Here is a 20717-nt window from a genome sequence, read left to right on the forward strand (position 1 = left end):
ACACTCTGCAGCCTCCGATATCAGAGACCACGCTCCTGCCCCTGCTCTGGGCCCCTGGGTGTGCTCACCCCTTACCACAGATTGCTGGATCCGGCGTCTGCTATCTAGGTACAGGTGCAATCCGTCGGGCCTCAATTCACAGCCTCAACTCACGGATTTCTCGGATTCGGAGATTCACGGCGTCCACGGCGTCCTCGGGCAGCGGCTGCGGCTGGGTCTACCGTCCACTCGCTCGCTTACTCGCTCCTCATCCTTACTTCCGGAAACGCCTTCTGAAGCAGCTGCTCTCCCAAGGTCCGAGGTTCCGAGTTCATTCCAATGTTCCAATGTAAAAATTACACCCCCTCACTGTGTAGAACAAAAGTTAAGTGGGGGGTTCCAAACTGCAGCAAATGTCGAGCAATGTGGTGATGGGATCTAAACCCCCCTCATCACAGTGACCAAAAGATAAGTGTCATCGTGGTCAAAGCTGCAAATGCCAAACAGCATGTATGATTCCCGGTCCCAACACATTAAACACTTATGGGGCAAACTAGTGGTTGTGTCCCATACCCACAGAGATATGGTGAGGCTAACAGTGCTGTGAAAACAAAACATAATCTCAGCCATGTGCAGACAAGCACCACACATGGGGGCTGACAATGCATACAGTGTACAATGACACAAGAGCAGAAGTGACCATCACAAAGCATACACACACATCGAAAATAGACACACTAATCAAAACAACCTGTATAGACTGTAGGTGTCAGGTCACAAGCCTCCATTCCATGCCAGCACCTAACAACAAGTACGAATGTGCAGAGTGATGTGATATAACTCACAGGGACAGCAGGGATAATCACAGAAACAGCATCCAGACAATGGCCCACAACAGCAATACCAATGCATGGATGCAGATGCACAAACACAAACAGGCAACCTCACACAGCACATCTGACACAACATGTGTGTGTGTGTGTGTGTGTGTCAGTATCCCCAGACAACTACACAACACATGTACCACAGTGACACAGATGTGGACACAGTGCCATACAAAAGTAAACCATCATTGGGACCCCCTTATTGGGCAATCAGGCATTGTGAGATGAGAGGGAGCACAATAAACACATGTGACACAAGCTGGAATGAACACAAACTAACACAGCAAGAGACTGACACATAACAGCACTACCCCCAGGGACCAAACATTGGGGTGACACAAGCATGCACAACACCTCCACTGTGATGACAAAGGTTGATCTCTTACAAACTGTGAAAACCAGACATGTGTCCTGTGCCACAAACGTATATCACATCTACACAAACACAAATCACTTAGCATGGTCCGTCATCCATGGACAAACGGGAGCTAGGGGCCCATCCATGCAAACATTTACATCAGTCCATCCTCAACACCACACACAGTGAACTGCAACAATGGTTATCTGTGAAGCCCACATGGACAGGTGACATTGCACATGCACCCAAGACAAACACAGGAATGTTGGGAGGAACTAAGGTGCACAGACTCATCACACAAGGACAGTACACAACCCTGGTGAATGACAGACATATGACGTATGCGGTACCTGGCCATTATGTCAAAGCTCACGTAACCTTCAGAATACCTCCCACAGTCGCAGGACAATGCAGAAGCCAAGGAGAACCACAAGGCACACATGCTGACACCTGCAAACATTGCAGCCCTGAACCGGACCAGTGGGAGCAATCACACACACATACACATGTCTCAATCACTGAAGGGTATCAACTAGGGACAACTACAATGTATTGCGAACTATGAAGTGCCTTGGGGACCCCTGACTGTGTCCCATCTGCGTCTGCCAACATCACCACAACTCAGAACTGAAAAATCCCAATGATGACACACCAATTAACAGTAGTGTGTCATGTACCCTTACATCTGGTAGCCCATGGCAAAGTTGTGGGATGAACACAGTACCACTCAGCAAGCATAAACAACAGGAACATATCAAGGGTACACTGGCTGTGTGTGAAAAGGGATGTAGACACACACACACATGCTCACACAGCACACACCATGGGCCCAGGCTATGTCACGGAACAATACACTTACTTGAGGGGACCCAACTCCTGTGGAAGCCCAGGTGTGCCAAACATAGTCACAGCACGTCTCACTCATGTAAGCAGAACACTTGGTCAGTCGGCCATCAGTTACCACACAATGAAAGCTCTGGTCACAACAGCCTTGGTACGTGCTTCTCCCTTAAGTCATCTGCACATACTCAACACAAATGTACAGCAAGTTGCACAGAGGACCCAGTTTCTCCTATACCAATGATGCCCACACCTGTAGGTCTAGTGGTGATGCGCCCAAAGTCAGGGAAATAGACAAAATGGACAATGGGAACAACATCATATGTGCATGGGTGCAAGCCACAGATGTGACCATGCAAATGAAATGTTCACAGAGATGTTCACAAATTGTTGATCATGACATACCCAGTTAGGTGCAAAGGATGACATGGATACCGACCAGAATAGAATAAATATCTCATGGACCACATGGAGTACCTCACATCAACATCTCAGTATTCAACATTGGAAACCAAGCATTACAGGTGCAAGGGCATACTAAACATCATCAACCTAATGTACAGCTAAATCAAGTTCACAAGGATAAAGAAAAAAGCTTTATTCAGCATATGAAAATTTAAATATCAGTTCAAACAAAAGGCCAATGGCCAGTCCATTATCAAATGACGAGGAGTGAACATGAGTGACAACTGTCACAGGTTGCTTGCCTGCATTAGTAAGGACAGAGGACATCCCCTCGGAGGGGCATACATGGAGGCAGGCCAGGCACTGCAGGGACAGGATCAGGGCGCAGCAGAAGGAGGCAGTGAAGGGGTGGTGGATGCAGGAGAGTCACTTGCAACTGCAGTGGAGCTGACTGAAGTGGTGGGTGCAGTCACAACTGTGGGGCACAAGTCAGATGGGGTGGGTGACAGCACAACTTCAGTGGGCAGGTCAGATGGAGTGGATTGGGTCCGCACTGCAGTGCCTGAGTCAGACGGGGTGGTCGTGGACTCCACTGCAGTGCCTAAATCCATGTGAGCGGAATGGGGTGCAGGTGAGGTCGGCAGGACAGGGGGGGGGACACGATCCCCACATCAGTGGCACTAACCGTGTGACTGGGTGTGGAAGAGCAAGGGGTAGGGGGAGGGCTTCAGCATTTTGGGGATGGTGTATCTGTGGGTGGGGGAACCCAGGGCAGGGTGTGGTGGGGGAACCTCTGGAGTGGTGGCCTGCGGGATGGAGGACAGAGACTTTGCCTTGTAGCTGTGTGGCGGCAGTGGGGTCTTGCTCTTCCGGCTCCGGGGGGACTTGCGGGTGGGGGCCTCAGTCTGACTGTGCCTGGGGGAGGGTGTCCAGGTGTGAGGGGACTTCCTCTTCCCTTTGTAATCTGGATCTGCTGGGACGGTGGGGAAGAGGTCAAGGTCACAGAGGAAGAGCTTCTGTGGAGATGGGGTTGCAGGTGAGGCAAGGGAAGGGGGCTGGGAGGGAGAGGTTTTGGAGGACCGTGGAGTGGTTGTGAATGACTGTGTGTGTGTCTGCAAACCATCCACTGTGAGTGTGGTATCAGTCCTCTGTGTGCACGTCTAGCCCTTGGTTGGGTGTTTGTGTGCTGCTCGTGTCTGTTGCTTTGTGAGAATGTGCAGGTGTGTGTGTGCTTGGGACAGGTAGGCTGTTAGGAATCGTGGGTGGTGCAGGGATAGGAGGGGTGCGGGACTGTTGGAGGAGGGACACTGCTGCCATCAAGGAGGAGGCCGCGGACTGATTGGTCCTCTGTAGGGCAGACATGCCCAATGAAATGCCCTCCATGAACGACACCAGTTGCGTCAACAGAGTGGTGTGTGCATGGAGGACACTCAGCATCGACGTCTGCCCTACATGGACCTGTCTAAGTAAGGTCACAGACTCCTCACTCAGGGCAGCAGGGGACACAGGTGCAGGGGTTGCGGTTCCTGGCACAAAGGAGACATGCTCCCGAACACAGGAGCCTCCACGGACGTCTGGAATGGGAGCCGATTGGAGGGTGGTGATGGTGGTGGGGGTGGTGGCGGGGACAGCCTCACTAGCTGGGGTTTGGTGGCTGCTGATGAGGCAGCGTGGAATGTCAAATCCTCCCTTCGTCACAGACCAAATATCGCAATAGGTCATTCACTCAATGCATTCATTGGTGAGGCCCATAACACCAACACTCTCACTTGCTTGATCTGTTCTTACGAGAGGGATAAGCTTTTCCAAGCACTGTAAATGAAAGGAATACCTTTTCACCTAAAGAACCTTATCTACATAACCACATATTGGATACCTTAATAAAACTCTGAATCTCGAGATATTCCCTCCATTTGGTCAATGGATCAATTAGTTGTATTTGATAATTGGTGACGCAATTCTTCTATTTTATACTCAATCTTAATCCACTTTCTTCAATAAACAACTCGACACATTTGGTTATTATTCAAATCTCCATTTATCTAATTAATTGTAAAATTCAATAAATCATAAAGTAAGAGCAAGAGCGCGGCCGCGCTATATCTTAACCACTCTCTAAATTCCTTGAGTCTTCAAGAAGCCTGGATGAGCAGCGGATCTCATAACGTCTTCAAACAATTAGTAAGTAAATCAGTAAGATCCACGTCGCTAATCGAGGACAAAGCAAGCCTAGCAACCCGGGCCCATGGCTGGACAGTTATCCAAAGCTCTACAACCAGCCTCTGCCAAAGCTACCTTGGAGTCGGGTTTACCAGGCGCACAAAGTTTCTACATCTACGGCTGGGCCAACTTCCTGTGCAAAACCATTTTCCCCCCTGGACAAGACCCAAAGAAACTACCAACTGCCGAATTTGTGGGAACTCAAAGGACGACATCCTGCATTTATTATGTACCTGCAAAGGTCTGGACGCAGAGCGCAGATCCCATCTAAAAAAGCACTTCAACAGGCTGGGCATAAGAACTCGCTGGCAGGCAGTAAAGGCCTGCTTGGACGGAACAAACATTCAAATAGCAAGCCACGTTGTCAAATTCTTGGACAGAGCAGAAAAGAAACAAGAATGACAGTGGGCGCAAACTGGCCGACACCAATTAACGAAGTAAAACCCCAAACTGATAAGGAATCATCTTATTGATATGGACAATGGCCTGATACCCGAATGCTGTACATACATATCTGCTATTCTCTCTTTTAAACATCAATTGTATTTAATTCATGGTTTTTATATGTTAACAATTGCAATGGTTTTAATTAACTGAGCAATAAAGACTTTACTTACTTACTTACTTACTTAATAAATCATTAGTCAATCTGCGGAACATCATATTTACCTAATCTGGCTAATTGTCGTCCTCTACGTCAATCAATTCGCTGAAAAATCTCTAATTCATCAAAGTCAGGCCGCCATTCAGTCTGTCAAAGATTCAGTGAAACAACTGTCCAGCAGTGTCACCGTCCTCTCCGTCAGCATAACGTCAGGATAAAGAAAAGTTCATATGAGCGACTGTCAGCTCACTATTCTATCATCTTTTATAGAGATTTTAATGTCAAAATGTAACAAGAATGAGTTTTAGACGGTCCTGATTGGCTGGTTTGGGGTCATTCGGTAAAGTTCTCACATAGTCTGTCAGGTTAAATCATCACACTTGCTGTTTCCGGTTTTAAAGACAGTCCTTTGTTTCGTGAATTTGGAGATTCTCCCAGTGTGTCCTTGATGGGTACATCTTGCCTGGGGTCAGGACGAGGCCACTGTTGCTGGCGGTGGCGCAGGCGCACTTCACCCGAAACCTCGTGAAACGGTAGTAGTCACATCGTGTGTCTCAGTCAGGCATCTTTTCTTAGGCCCAAATAGTCAACTTAAGCAAAACAAACACAAAACGTAATTAAAACATGGAAATAGCTAATAAAATGTTAAACCCTGACTAATTCCCCTATGTGAATGTAATTACCTAGCATAATAGCAACATTCAAAGCATTTATATTCACCCAGTGATGTCAACTGGTGCGACTTACAATTACGTCACAAAAGCAACATATATCATGCAATATTCTAGTTTTCTAGCATTAATATGCATACATGTATTAGTATACAAATTAGTTTAGCCATACTAATGCAGATCCCACGTGTATTTCTCTTGTTAGAACTGTTGATTAATTAACACTGCAATCACATTAATAATATTATAATTAATAATTTATTCAGATTAATATGAACATGTAGAAATGAAGGAGGTATACAAAATTTTGTATTACCCAATCCATCACTGACACCAGCCTCCACAAGGGAGTCATCCTCAGAGCTGCTGCGGCCCTCAGCTGGGGTGGATGGTGCTGACGACTCCTCGGTGTGGCTCCACTCGCCCTCCGTGCCACTGGGTCCCCCCGACTCCTCTCGTTCTGTCCCTGTCAGGCACTGTGGCTCCTCCTGGTCCATGGAGCTGTCCCCTCCTGTGGCCGTGGATGTATCTGGATAGGAAAAGGAAGAAAGAGACCAACATTGGTCACCTGCACTGACTGCACTTACCACAGTGATTACATCACATCACAGGGCAAGCCCTGGCATCATCAGCTGAACACTGCTCAAAGTGCCAACACTGTTTAGAATAAGCCAATTGTCATTCTCACCATCAACCATGGCACACATATCCATCCTTGACTTGCACCCATATGTCTGTTGCATGTTGGATGCTAATAACCCAATGTCCTGACATGCACCACCCACACATTAGTTGGACATGCAAGTGAACATGTCGGAGTGTCACTATACACACAGCACATCTCTTGCCACTAAATCAGTACATGAAGGGATGGGAAGAGACTCATTTCACATGCTTGTGATGCATGCCAGCAACACACGCTATGATGTTCTCATGTCCTGATAGTCAATGCCACAATGGGGTGCATGGTGCACACTTGAACACAATGCAAGATAACTCATAGCAAGTTAAATGCCATGGCACTGGCATGCCTGGAACGTCAGTCAACACTGTCTCCTGTCACAGGGGCTAGGCATCCAGACAACACCAGTATGCACTGTGTCACAATCATAGCTCAGGGGTAAAGCTAACTCTGCAGATGACAAGTGCACTTGCCCATCCCCTTCAAACAACATATCCAGGACACAGAAGACCCCATATAATGCAAATCAGACATATGAGTCTCTGCAAACACTATTCCCTGTACATTAGCACATCACAGTCTGCCGTGCATGTAACCCAGCTGCCTGAAGTACACAGTTGCATACACCATTGTGCGCTGTCTGATGATCACACACCAATAAATCACACAGGTCTTGTCTCTCACAGTCACATCTCAGATGTCCTACTGACCCTCAAAATCATGGACACCCAAGTTGTACGTAACAGGAAGCCACACCATAATGAGACAGAGGCAGACACCTGAAGGCATATGTCACTAAGCACAACCTGTAAGTTGATACACAGGAGTGAGATTACAGAGTGTTTCTAAATGCCCTTGAGGAGGCATGACTGCCCAGGTCTACGTGAAACAGTGTTTGGCCCTGGACAGTAGTCAGGTGGCTAAGCAAGTGTGACATACTCCTGAGGACCATAAATTGGAGTCCCCTGCTGCATGGGTTTGTTTGAAATACCCCGGCCACATGTGGCGAGTCAGACCAGCAATTTGAACACATATCAATGGCACACACAGATCACATGTCAGATCCCAGGCATTGGGTAAACAATTGAACCACCCATGAAACACATAACAGAGTCACGGGAACAGATGCTGTCTGGAAGCTGAAGCATAGCTGACTGCAGGGACACAGTGCCCTAGTGACACAAGCAACAGACTGTAGGGGCCACACCTGTGGAACAGATGAGGAGGGTGCATCACACAATTGAGGGACCTGAGTATTGGACTACAAGACCTACGTAATGTGGAAGTGTGACCAGGCCAAAAGACTGCAATTAGCATGTCAGACATAGTACACAGATTAGGCATTGGCTTACCCCCTCCTTGCTGCTATCTGGCCTTCAGCTGCCTATCCAGGTCCAGGAAGACCACTGCCAGGATCCGGAGCATGTGGGGGGTCAGAGTCCGGTGTCCGCCCCTCCTGCGTGGAGGTGACAGCTTCAGCTGAACTCTTGCGATCCTCCGGGTCCAGCCCCGAAGGTCCTGCCACCTCTTCTGGCAGTTGCGGATCCGGCACTTGTAGACCCCCACCGAACCAACTGCCCGGGTGATGGTCAGCCATATCTCCTGCTTCTGGTGGGCATCAACCTGTGAGGATGACAAAGTTAAACGTCCATTAATACACATGCCCCATATTTGTGCTGCACACATTTAGATATACATGTCATCATCACAAAGGAACACGTTAACAATCCCTGGGAAGTTTAAGCTTGCACTAATGCACTTTAGCAGCAGAACACCTGTTCATTACATGTACCTACACATTTTGGGTGATGAAAGTAGTCAGTGAGAATGCTTGCCACTGGTGTACACACTGCTAGTACTGCTAGTCAGACAACATGCACAATTAGGCAGGCAGTGGACTGCACACTCACCTGCTCGCATGGTTTCCCATACAGCTTGCTTTAATGTGGAAGGAGCCCGTCCAGCAGGGCCTGGTTCTCCACCTCAGTGAAGGCTGGGGCCCTCTCCAGAGGACGTGCCAAAGCAGGAGCCAGAGGATGCAGAAACAGCAGCAGTGGTAGCAGGGATGTGGTCCAGTAGCATGTAGTGCAGGCAGGTGAGCTCCCTGGGGGCCAGCCAGCCTTATATCTGTGCTGCAGAGGCAGACTCTGTGCCATGTGTCCCCAGTGATAGGTCCAACACGGTTGCATTCTATGAATCTGGCCAATCCATGGAAATGTATGACTCGTACACGTCTTCCGCATCGTTCAAATCTTCTCCTTCATGAAACACTAGCAATTGCAACATTGTTGTAGGCATCCAACTGAATTTCCAGCGCACAACTCATACAAGTTTTGAATCCGCATCCGTCTCCATGACAGTCCAGAGTCAATGGGTGCGCCCGGCTCAGTCAACTGACTGTACAACGCGTATTTTTGAAAATACACATGCACCCGTCTCCATACGTTTCAATGGCCAACGCGTACGCCTGTCTCGGAGCATGCCTGCCCGAAGCACATGCATGATAGTCACCTGCATCAGACCTCATTGCAGTCAATGGCAAAGTGTATGCACGGCTCAGTCATGAACCGTGCAATGCGTACGCATTGTCACCCGCGTCGGACCTCATTGCAGTCAATGGCAAAGCATACGCATGGCTCGGTCATGAACCATGCAATGCTTTCGCATTGTCACCCACGTCGGACCTCATTGCAGTCAATGGCAAAGCGTACGCACAGCTCGGTCATGAACCGTTCAATGCGTACGCATTGTCACCTGCGTCGGACCTCATTGGTGTGACTATTTGACAGATTCAACACACAATTACTTGCCAGGGACACCTGTGCACACCTATCACACTACAGCATTGGCCACACAGTGTCCCATGGCATGTAAGGCTGCATTCCCTGTGTGTTGGGGGGCAATATTTGGTTTGTTGTGTGTCACTTTTGTTCAGCCACTCCCAGGCTGTGCACGTGTTCATGGGGGCAGAATCCTTTGTGTGTTGTGCACATTACCACTGTGATGTGCAAATGTATAGTAATGGGCATGAGTCACAGACACCGTTGCAGGTTGGAAATGTATAGGACATAAAACATACACCCTGAGTCCTGGGGGTGATGGCATGTATGTCACAGTGAGACCTGTAGCCACAATTCAGATGTGCACCCACAGTCTGTGTGCATGTTGTGTCTCAGATGTGTCTGATCAAATGTGCTCAATGGGAGACAGTCTCCACATCTATGTGGTATATGCAGCAACCTTGATGGTATGTGTGTGTGTCTAAGAGACGTACATGTAGGGCCTGCAGGGACAACAATGGCCACTACTTGTGGGACTCACGCTTGCCTTGTGGTGTGTACGTGATATGCCATGTCCATGCCAGTGTCGATGTGGCAATACAGGGACCCTGGGTATCTGCATGGCAAAGATCTGTGATGCCTGGGAGACATCAGACCTCACTTGTCACTGTGGTGTGTGTTTGTAACGTAATAGCAGTACTTAGGTCGGGTGACAAAGCCAAATGATTAGCCATTGCACTACATGGGACTTATGTGGACATGTGGAGTTGAGATGTGAGGTGATGGTCATGTAGGTGACATATGTGTCCATGCCCAAGAGCACACACCTCAGTACATTGTGTAATGTCATGATGTATCATGTGATATTGAGCCTGGTCATGGCCACTAGGCCTGGGCTAAATTTCCGTTCCGCTCGTGGAAATTGCGATAATTTGACATTTTTGCGTTCCGCGGAGAGCGCGAAAATGTCAAAATTTCCACATTCCGCAGCTTAGCGATAATTTGTTTCTTGCTCGCGCTGTAAAATAATACATTCTCGCGCGCGTGCGATCGCCTTACCTGAATCCCCGCGTGCGCCAACAAGTTTTCCCGATCCGGTCGCATTCTCCACGAGATTGTTGGTAGCCATTTGCGCTGTCTCGCCCGCAGTAATGTCATTGGTCGCGCGATCACGTCTTTCTTCTCGCGATCATGCACCGCGAGAAGAGTGAAAACAAGATGGCCGCGGCCGCGAGCAACCACATGTGTAAGTTGGCGAGCCGCGAACACGCAGAAAATACCATGAACGGGCGGGAAAATACTTCCGCATCTTCGCGATATTTCCGCGTATTTGCGGAGATTTTTAACATTTTCGCGATAATTTGCGAAAGTCACTTTTGCAAATTCCACCCACCCCTAATGGCCACATGGGTGGATGAACCAACAATCTTCCTTTGTTCATCTCTGTTCTGCAGGGCACCAGCTGTCCATCGACCATTCCCAGACCTTCAAACCATGCAGGAACGCGACTGCATCCGACGGTACCGCTTCACCAGGCCACTGATTGAGGAGTTGGCGGAGCAGTTGGCACCACATCTGCTACCTGGCCGGACATACCCTACAGCACTGACCCCAGAGGTAAAGGTGATGGCAACCCTGCACTTCTTTGCTACTGGTACCTTCCAGTACACTGTGACTACAGCAGGTGGGATGTCGCAAACTATGTTTAGTCGTGTGCTATGCGATGTCTTGGAGGGGATGTTGCATTTCCTTGACCTGTACATCAAGTTCCCTAGCCTAGCTGAACTCCCTGAAATAAAGGATACACTGGGGAGGATGCCGAACGTTATCGGATCTATTGATGGGACACATGTGGCCCTGATACCACCACAGGCACATGAGCAGGCATAACATAACAGGAAACATTTCCACTCGATCAATGCTCTGGTGGTATGTCCAGCAGGCATGTGTATCACACATGTGTGTGCACGGTTCCTTGGTTCTGCGCACGATGCCTACATAATGAGGAGTAGTCGCATTGCTACGCTGATGTCACAGATGACAGATCAGCGTGCCTGGCTTGTCGGTGTGTACTGACTGTTTATCATTGTGTGTGTTTGTCAATGTTGTATTCCGCATTCCTACAAAACTCAGCTACTTGTTCTTTTGTTTGTTTGTAGGTGACTCCGGATACCCCAACATGCCATGGTTGATGATACCACTCAGGAACCCTGTGACACCAGCCGAGATGCGCTACAATGAGGCACATGGTCGGAGCAGGAGGGTGATTGAGCGGACATTCGGCCTCCTGAAAAGCCACTTTCGCTGCCTGGACAAGACCGGAGGGGCCCTCCCATATGAGCCTGTAAAGGTGTGCAAAATTATCCTTGTATGCTGCATGCAATACAACATGGCAGTGCGGAAGAAGGTGCCTCACATCCAGGATGACGGTGACCAACCTCCGCCACCTGTGGAGGATCCCGGCCTGGGCCATGATGCCAGTGATGATGAGGATGAGGGTGAGGTCCGCACACAGCTCATCAACAACTTCTTCACCTGAATGTGTTTCCAGGGTTGTTATGCCAATGTATGGAGTTAGCCTGGAATGTGTTGTGGCTGCTCTATTGCTATATGAGTGTGTCTGTGTGCCACTTTACTTGATGCATGTAGTGATGTGTCCATTCAGGTGGTGTGTACTCCACAATAGGGTAGTACTGCTAACTTGTTTCTGTGTAGGTTTCTTGTGACATGTTTTGAGCATGTGTATTGCATTTCTCTCCTGTTCTGCTGTGCTTTTGACTGTGTCTTGTGTCTGTCCTTCACAGGGTAATTTGCCTGTTGTTTGGTCAACACTGACCCCCAACACCCAGAATCTGACACCAGTGTGGGAGTAGTCAATTGACATCAAGTGATGTGCCACACACCCCTGGACTACAATTCTCAGGCACTCTGTGACCGTGTGTCCACCGTAATGTACAATTGCCTTGCAACTATTTTTGAATAAACACGTTGCTGATGTGTAATGAACCTGTGCTATGCTTTGTTAGATGTGTTGTCTGTCTTCCCACATCTGAGTGACATTTGCTTACCTCACCTATGGACTTGTTACCAATGACTGTGGATAGGTGTTGTGTTTGGACATACCTATGTGTTTCAGGTCAACATCATTGTCTGGGATGAGTAACATTGCCATGGTGAGAATGTGTTGTGTTGCCATAGTGGTGTGTCTTCCTTACATGTGTCACATCACCATGACTCACCTAACATTGGTCACATTGTTGCAGTATTTGGCATGCACTGTGTTGTGTAGCAGATCGACATCCCCATGACATATGACGTGTTGGAATCACAACAGAGGCAAGTATGATGTACTGGTGAGTTTATTTTTGAACAGGAAAGTGCACAGGATGGTGGGTGCTGTACATTGGTTTTGGAATCCAAAGTTCACATTAGAGTTGGAAGTGCTGGTAGATAAAGTCCACAGTCATCTGATACATTGGACCAACATGAACCCACCATGTCATGTGGGCGAGTTGTGTGCGATTGAACAAGGTAAAGAGGTTGCACATAAAGAACATTGTCCAGAACAGGTTTAGAGGCCCTGGGAGATTGTGCTGGGACATCTGCATCTCACATGTCCTTCTTAGGGTGACCCCTTTCTTCTTGGGGGGATCCTCAGGTGCAGGCCTCTGCTGTGCAGGGGACTCTCCGCCAGAGTCCTCCTCCCTCCCTGTGGCGCTGGCAGACGGTGTTGCAACAGATGCTGTGGCCACATAGGGAGGTGTGGACAGGTTTGTGTTGATCTGGTGGAGACTCTGGAGTATGTCCTGATGAACCGCAGTAAGGGCATCCCACTTTGCCTCCATGTGGGCATGGTGGGCAGCCTGCTCCTGTTGGATGTCCTTGAGGATCCCCACTACCTGGCCAAATCCTCCGGTGCTATCCCGGTACACATCTAAGATGCGTGCCAGATGGGGGTCATCATGCTGTCCAGACCACTCTGCAAGGTGCACCCTCTTCCTCCCACCCCTCCCAGCACCCCTATCCAAACGGGCAGGACCAGCGGTGGGACGCACAGGTGACACTAGGACTCCTTGGGTGGTGTTGCTGGTGGTGTTTGCTGTAGCTTCCGGTGGGTCCTGTGTCCCTGTGCTGTGGGTGTTCAGTGGCCTTGGTCTGTCTGTGTTGGCAGGGGTGCCCTGTCGGTTTCCCGATGCGGGAGGCATGGGTACAGGGGGTGCAGATGTTGATGCTGTTGGTGCTGCATGATGACTCACACTGGAGGGGTCAGGTTAGTAGTTGTCATCCGAAGACGACGGAGACAGAGTCAAACCATGGAGCTCAGTGTCCACCAGAGTCTGGGACTGGAAATACTCTAAATTTGGTGCTAGGTCCCCAGCACCACCTGTGTTTGGAAGAGACACACAATGTAAGTTATGTTTCTACAGGCATCAATGGTTCACAAACATGACATTTTCTACTGTACGAACGGATGCCTTCCTGTACACTGCTTTTTTCCAGCTTGTCACGGACAGAGTTTGATATTTTTGTTGCACATTGCCCAGCCATGAAGAAACATTTGAATGTGCATGTCGAAGTGTGTGAATGCCCAGCTCATGGATAGATCTGTCTGTACATGACCATTGCTACTCAAGGGCCATCACGTTTCTGACACAGGTGTGTCATCCCTGTACACATGTGAGCTTTAACAAGGACATACATGCTATTCCACTGGGGATATGTTGTACTATTGGGGCATGTGTGGTAGCAGAGTTTGCTAGTCTTTGTGTGCCACATTGGTGTATTAGTACGACATGGTCACAGTCCGGTATGCCTGTGATCTCTTTGGAGAAAGTGTTTTCTTCCATTGTTCCTAGTCCCCATCTCATTTCATACACGTGATGATGTCACCATCGTTAATGATTCTGGTGCTGAGTTTTGTACGCGCATTTGTGATTTGACTTGTCAATGTTCCACATGTTAACATGGATTGGGCAAGGTAGCACTCTGGCTTTTCAATGTTCATGACAGTGAGGGCCGTTGGTGTGTGTGTTACAATGCTGTCCATGTTTGACCTTGTGTCTACAGTGTCTATGTCAGTGAGTGGTGTGTTGTGTGAAGGATGCCTATGTTTCAGCACGATGTAGGGGTGGAATGCAGCTCACAACAGCACCAAGTCTGAATGTGACCATGCTATGGTGTTGGCTATATAGGTGTATCCATTCCATTCACTGTCAGATGTCCCCTGTCAATGATGTATATGTGAATTCCTGTGTGTTTTGTACAATGTACCATATATATGTCTCTCCACATTGGTCTTCTGCAAGACACACCTCCCCTGCCCGGCTAGGGGGCACCCCTGGACACTGCATCCCCAGACAATGATTTATAACATATGGTTGCAATGGCTGTGTGTGCCACCGGGTTTTGTTTGGTCAGTGCATATGTGTGATTGTCAGCCACATCATTTCTCAGGCCCAGTGTCATACATCTTGACAGTCTATTCCCACTCCCTGTGAGGCGAGCATGGTTGAGTGTGAGCTTGCTGGGCCATGTGGGTGGGAGTGGATTGTCTGTGACTGCAACTCCCATCATATTCTTGGCTACACCACCCTTACCAGCATGCCCATTCTTCTTCCCTCTTGACTCTGCTTCCCTGTGAGGGGGTGTGACAGCAATGGCAAGATGGCTGACTGTGAAGTCCTGGTGTTTGTTGTTGCCCAGTTCCCAGCAGGGCCTTGTGCTCCCCACAACAGAGCCCAGTGTCAGAAATGTTGTCAGTCCCTTCCCACTCCCTATGAGGCGAGCATGGTTCAGTGTGAGCTTGCTGGGCCATGTGGGTGGGTGTGGATTTTCTGTGACTGCAACTCCCATCACACTCTTGGCTACACCCCCCTTCCCAGCATGCCCATACTGCCTCCCTCTTGACTCTGCTTCCCTGTGAGGGAGTGTGACAGCAATGGCAAGATGGCTGACTGTGAAATCGTGGTGCTTGTTTGGCTACAAGTCCAAAGAGAGCCCCTGTGCTTCACACAGCAGCACCCAGTACGGGGTATCTTTTGCTGATATTTCACTGAGGTGTTGGTCAATGCATTCTACCCGGTGAGTTGTGTGGAGTTTGTGTTGAGGGGGGGTGTGTCTCCACATGCTGGTAAGTATGGTCAGAGCTGTCAGTCCACCTTCCCACCCGGCCAGACATCCCACCATGAAATGTGCTTCCATTGGAGGGCGTGCAAGTTGTCTTTCAGGATGTCAGTCAGTGGTGTCCTGCTTTGTGCACAACCCCTACCAGGGCCTTGTGCTCCCCACAGCAGGACCCAGTGTCAGCCATCTTGTCAGTCATTTTCCACTCCCTGTGATGTGGGCATGGTTCAGAGAGGTCTTGATGGGCCAATCAGGAGGGGGAGCATTATCTGTGACTACAAAGCCCATCATGCTTTTGGATACACTCACTTCACCTCCATCCCCACTATTCCTTCCTGTCAGTCAGCTGCACTGTGAGGTAGTGTGTTTTTGGTGGCAAACAGTCTGGCAGTGTTTATTTTGCTTTGTGCCGGCTGCCTTGCTCTATTTGTTTGTAGGTTGGTTCATGTCATGACACAGTTCCAAGTCACTATGAGATGGCAGGTATTGTGTTTGTCTGACTGGCATACACATCTTGGGATGATTATCTATTGGTTACTGTGGCTTTGCTTGTGGTGCATGGTTTCACTGTCCCCTTGCCACACAATATTGGGTATGTTGTTTGTGTACTCACCAGGCTTTGGTATGTCTGTTAGACCATGGACACTCTCTGGTGGTAGGATGTCCCGCACCTTCTCCTCCCAGGTCCTGAAGTAGACTGGTTTGGCAGGAGGGCCACCGCCGGTGCACTGACTCAGGATGTGATCTTTTTCAATGAGTTTCTTGACCCTCCTGCTCACGTCATACCACCAGTTCTGGATATCGTCCTTTGTGCGCCTTGCTGGTGCTTGTGTGTTCACCTTGTCCACAATCCTCGCCCACATCTTGATTTTCTGTGACATGGGGGGCTTTGGACCAATGTACCAAACAAATATGGCTCTACTCTGATGATCTCATCTACCAGCCCTTCTAACTCACTATCTGTGAACTTTGGATTCTTCTTTGGGGGCATGGTGATGGGTGGTGGTGGTGGTGAGTGATGTGTGTGTGAGGGTGCCAGTGAGGGTGGGTTAGTGTTGGTTTTTCTAGCTGTATGTGTGTGTGCTTTTGGATAAGGTGCTGATGGATTGTGAGTTGTGTGATGGGTGAGTTGTGAGTATGTCTGTGGTTGCTGTGTGATGGTGTTTGGTGCTGGCTGTGTATCCTATTTGCAAGGGATCATGGTAGTGAGTGTAGTCCTTTATATAGTTGGAGTTGTGGGTGTGTCTTTGTCCCAGGTTTTTTTATTTGATATTTATTGTTTTTGTCATTACTTGGCTGGTTCTTTATTTGTCTTTTTTCCTTTTCGGTTTTGTAGGCATGAAGGAGACGTCCTTCTGACGAACGCTGAGGTTGGCTCGTGCGGGCTTCTCCTCCTCGTTCACGCTGACTATCTTCTGTGTTTCATACGTGTCGGTCGCGGAGATCTCTATTACTTGTGGGCCTGGTTTTCTGTGCGTGTCGGTCATGCGGCTTGGTCTCCGTGCGAGTCAGTCTGGTTTTACACGCATTGCATCGTACTGCGCGGATCGGACATCGCGGGTACGTGTCGGTTGGGTTCATTTCGGGTTCGTGTCGGTCGGTGAAACTCGCGTCGGTTTTCCATCCGGATCACTATTTTCCCTACGGCTCGGTCGTACGGCTTGTATTCCGTACTTGTCGGTTGTAATTCACACGCGCTGCATCGTACTGCATGGGTCATACGGCGCTGGTACATGTCGGTCGGTGTCTGGTCCGGGTCCGTGTCGGTCGGTACGATTTGCGGCCGGAATCGACCCGTTTGTGGAGTGTATAGCAGGGCATGGGGAGAGTAAACAAAGTTCTAATTTCCAAACTTTTGATATACAGTCCCTTTACTCTATCTATATTAAAGATATTAAAAGGAATGAATAAATTGACGAGTGTCTCAAAAGAATAGTGAAGCTCACCATCAGTAAAACACAAACCACTTCAACACCTACATATATCCGCCACAGCGACACAGCCTGACAAATAGTATCCATTATAATCACATGTAGTACTCTAATGTCAACAAAGTCATACAGAAAATATACCGCACATTCACATTTTTTTATCTCTCACACATGTATAAAACATCTCTTCTAAAGAAGCACTCCCCAACTACTTCTATTCCAGAAGAACAGACAATAATTAATACGTTTACTACCATATATTTGAGTATATCTACCTTTTTATTATTCACTAGTCAGAAACTACAAAAACTATTCACTATACCCAAATGCAAACCAGAAACCATATTCATATTTATCTCAACTTAGGATCACATGATTCAAACTATGCATAGATATAAAAGGAACGTATTACTTTTCCCATCTCCATCTCCTCTCCAAGTAATCTCCAAACACAGTACACGGCCCTACTGTACAACAACCTACCCTGACTTACATTCAAACCTACCTCTCAGTGTCAAAATAAGACCACAACCTGCCCACATAACATTTCTGCATTTCGCTTTATCGCTTTTAACTTAATAACACATACGTCTCCTACCACCACCACCCCGCCCCACTATTTCCACAAAAAGTGTCAGTTGCAAACATGCGATATTTTCTTTATCTCCCCAAATATATTACAAACTCAAATTAACGCTGTACCTCATTTTCAAAACAATACAGTCCTATAAAGATGACTAACTACACTTCTTCTCTGTGAAAAATTCCTAAACATATATAAAATACTTATATAACAACAGCTCAAATGTTATGCAAATTTAATAACCAATATCAAACACCACACTTTACTAACACTATATTACTTTGAAATAAAAAATACTTTCAAAATTAAAAACATCACCTCAAATACTTTAACAATACTATAAAACACATAACACACCTTGTTCACTTCTAACTCACCTTTGTAGTTGTTATCCAGATTTCAAATGACACACACATACAATTCTGTCTTTCTCACATAGTACATGTAAAGCTCCGTCTTCATCAAGAATGAAACCAGGAATGGCACAATTTCTCTGTCGCTCCACACATAAATACATGTAAAGAACAAATCAGAATACTTCATTCCTTCAACGACATTCCAAAACTTACCTCCATTGGTTAATTTTGAAATTTCCTTCCGAAAAGCTGCTTATTATTCTGCGCCACATACAGGTCACAAGTTCAACCTATTTTATCACCACACTTTCTGGAACCTCCTACGACACCTGCAGGTTAAAAGTTGATCTTTATTTTTTAACCTGACAATATACTTTTGCAACATTTTATCGAACATTCAATGGCACGTGCACGTTAAGGGTTCACAATAGGGGTCAGTGGTTCATCAGCTTTATTCCCAACTCCAGCAGCACCTCACCTTACGCCCCAGCGCCATCAGACCCATAGGAGTCAGTGCTTTCCACTCTCCTAATTCCAAATTCATTTCATACACTCGAATTTACCTTCACACTCCCTATATATCACCCCCTAAGCACCATACACAAGTTACAATGTTCGAAAGAAAAGTTCCTCCAAGTAGCTATAACTACATGCTGACATTACTTGCACAGATGTGGCACAGCAGCCAGAGCACATGACTTCACGGCATATGACACACAGTTTGGGCTCAAGCTTTCATCCCCGAGTCCGGCAGCAGCTCAGCTTAGCAGCATGAGACTCTGCACACATATTTTCAGTACCCCAGAACTTTCAGACCAGTACGGGTCAGTAGTTTGTCCTAGTAGTTATAAACACATGCTGACACTACTTCCACAGCTGTACTGCAGCGGCCACGGCACATAACTTCACAGCATAAGACACATAGTTTAGACTCACGCTCTAATCCCCGAGTCCCGCACCACCTCACCTTAGCAGCATCACACTCTAGGCAATACATCACTTAATTTTCATAGCCTAGCACTTTCACACCGGTAGGTATGATTAGTTCACTTTTCACCCACCCACTATGGCATACCCTAAACACCCCACAGAGGTTACAGTGCTCCTACCCTCCTATTTCCCACTTTTTTCACCCTTTTTTCCCCTTACTCGCTTCAACGGAATAACAAAATGGCGGCCAACACTTCCTCCTTCCATGAGACTCTAGACAATACCTCACATATTTTCCATACCCCGGACTTTCACCCCACTATAGTTCAGTAGTTCATCCTAGTAGGTATAAACACATACTGACACTACTTCCACAATTGTACTGTAGCGGCCAGGGCACATGACTTCACAGCATAAGGCGCACAGTGCTTTAATCCTCGAGTCGCGCACAAGCTCACCTTAGAAACATCACATACTAGCCAATACCTCACTTAATTTTCATAGCCTAGAACTTTCACACCAGTAGGTTCACTTCGCACCCCCTCTATAGTACACCCTAAACACCCCACAAAGGTTACAGTGCTCCTACCATCCTCCTTCCCACATTTTTCTCCCTTTTTCCCCCTTACTCGCTTCAACGGAATCACAAAATGGCAGCCAACACTTCCTAGTTGCAAACACTCGCAGCGCACGCAGCCAATCAGCAGCAAGCTTGTGTTCGTAACGCCTCAGCCAATCAGATGGCAGAATTCCCAAATATCGATATCTGTAAATTTCGATATTTCTCAAAAACTACTGAACGGATTTACAACAAATTACCAAAAGCGTGCTTTCTAGAGCAAGACCCTTCTCCCTGCTAAATTTGGGGTAATTCCGTTCACCTGTTCAACCTGTAGCCTTGTCTAAAATTTCCTATGGAAATTAACATAGAAAAACACGATTTGGGACCCCCCTTTTTTCTCGGCACCCCCTTGACGAATCACCCCCAAACTTTCAACATAGGAGCTGATCTCAACAAATAATTACTTTTAAACATTTCACGAAGATTCATCAATCGGCGCCAAAGTTACTGTGAATTGAATGTTGCCATTTTCCTATAGTAACTAGGCCCTAACTTTAACTGATGTTTCAACACACAGGTACGGACCTCACAAAAATCTTCAAAGATGAATAAGTTGCTCCAAACAAAGGGGGTTACTTCATGATAGTAATTTATCTAACCATCATAGTAAAAAACAGACAAGTGTCCGCCCTGTTTTATATATATTAAGAGTTTCAGGGCAGCAGCTCCTTGATCCTTGATACTGCACAGGATAGGTGGAAAGGCACTCTCCTCTGCATGTCATTTGTTTATTTAGCCCTCAGTGCACC

The 20717-nt window shown here is 47.6% G+C and overlaps 1 protein-coding gene across 2 annotated transcripts in view; it reads left to right on the forward strand.

Annotated features, from left to right (window-relative positions):
* The window catches only part of LOC146863752 (uncharacterized), a 151106-nt gene that overhangs the window by 96809 nt on the left and 33580 nt on the right, over positions 1 to 20717 (forward strand). The gene's annotated exons all lie outside the window — the stretch shown is intronic.

The sequence above is a fragment of the Triturus cristatus genome, chromosome 2_1 (genome assembly GCF_964204655.1).
Source record: "Triturus cristatus chromosome 2_1, aTriCri1.1, whole genome shotgun sequence".
Taxonomy (NCBI): Eukaryota; Metazoa; Chordata; class Amphibia; order Caudata; family Salamandridae; genus Triturus; species Triturus cristatus.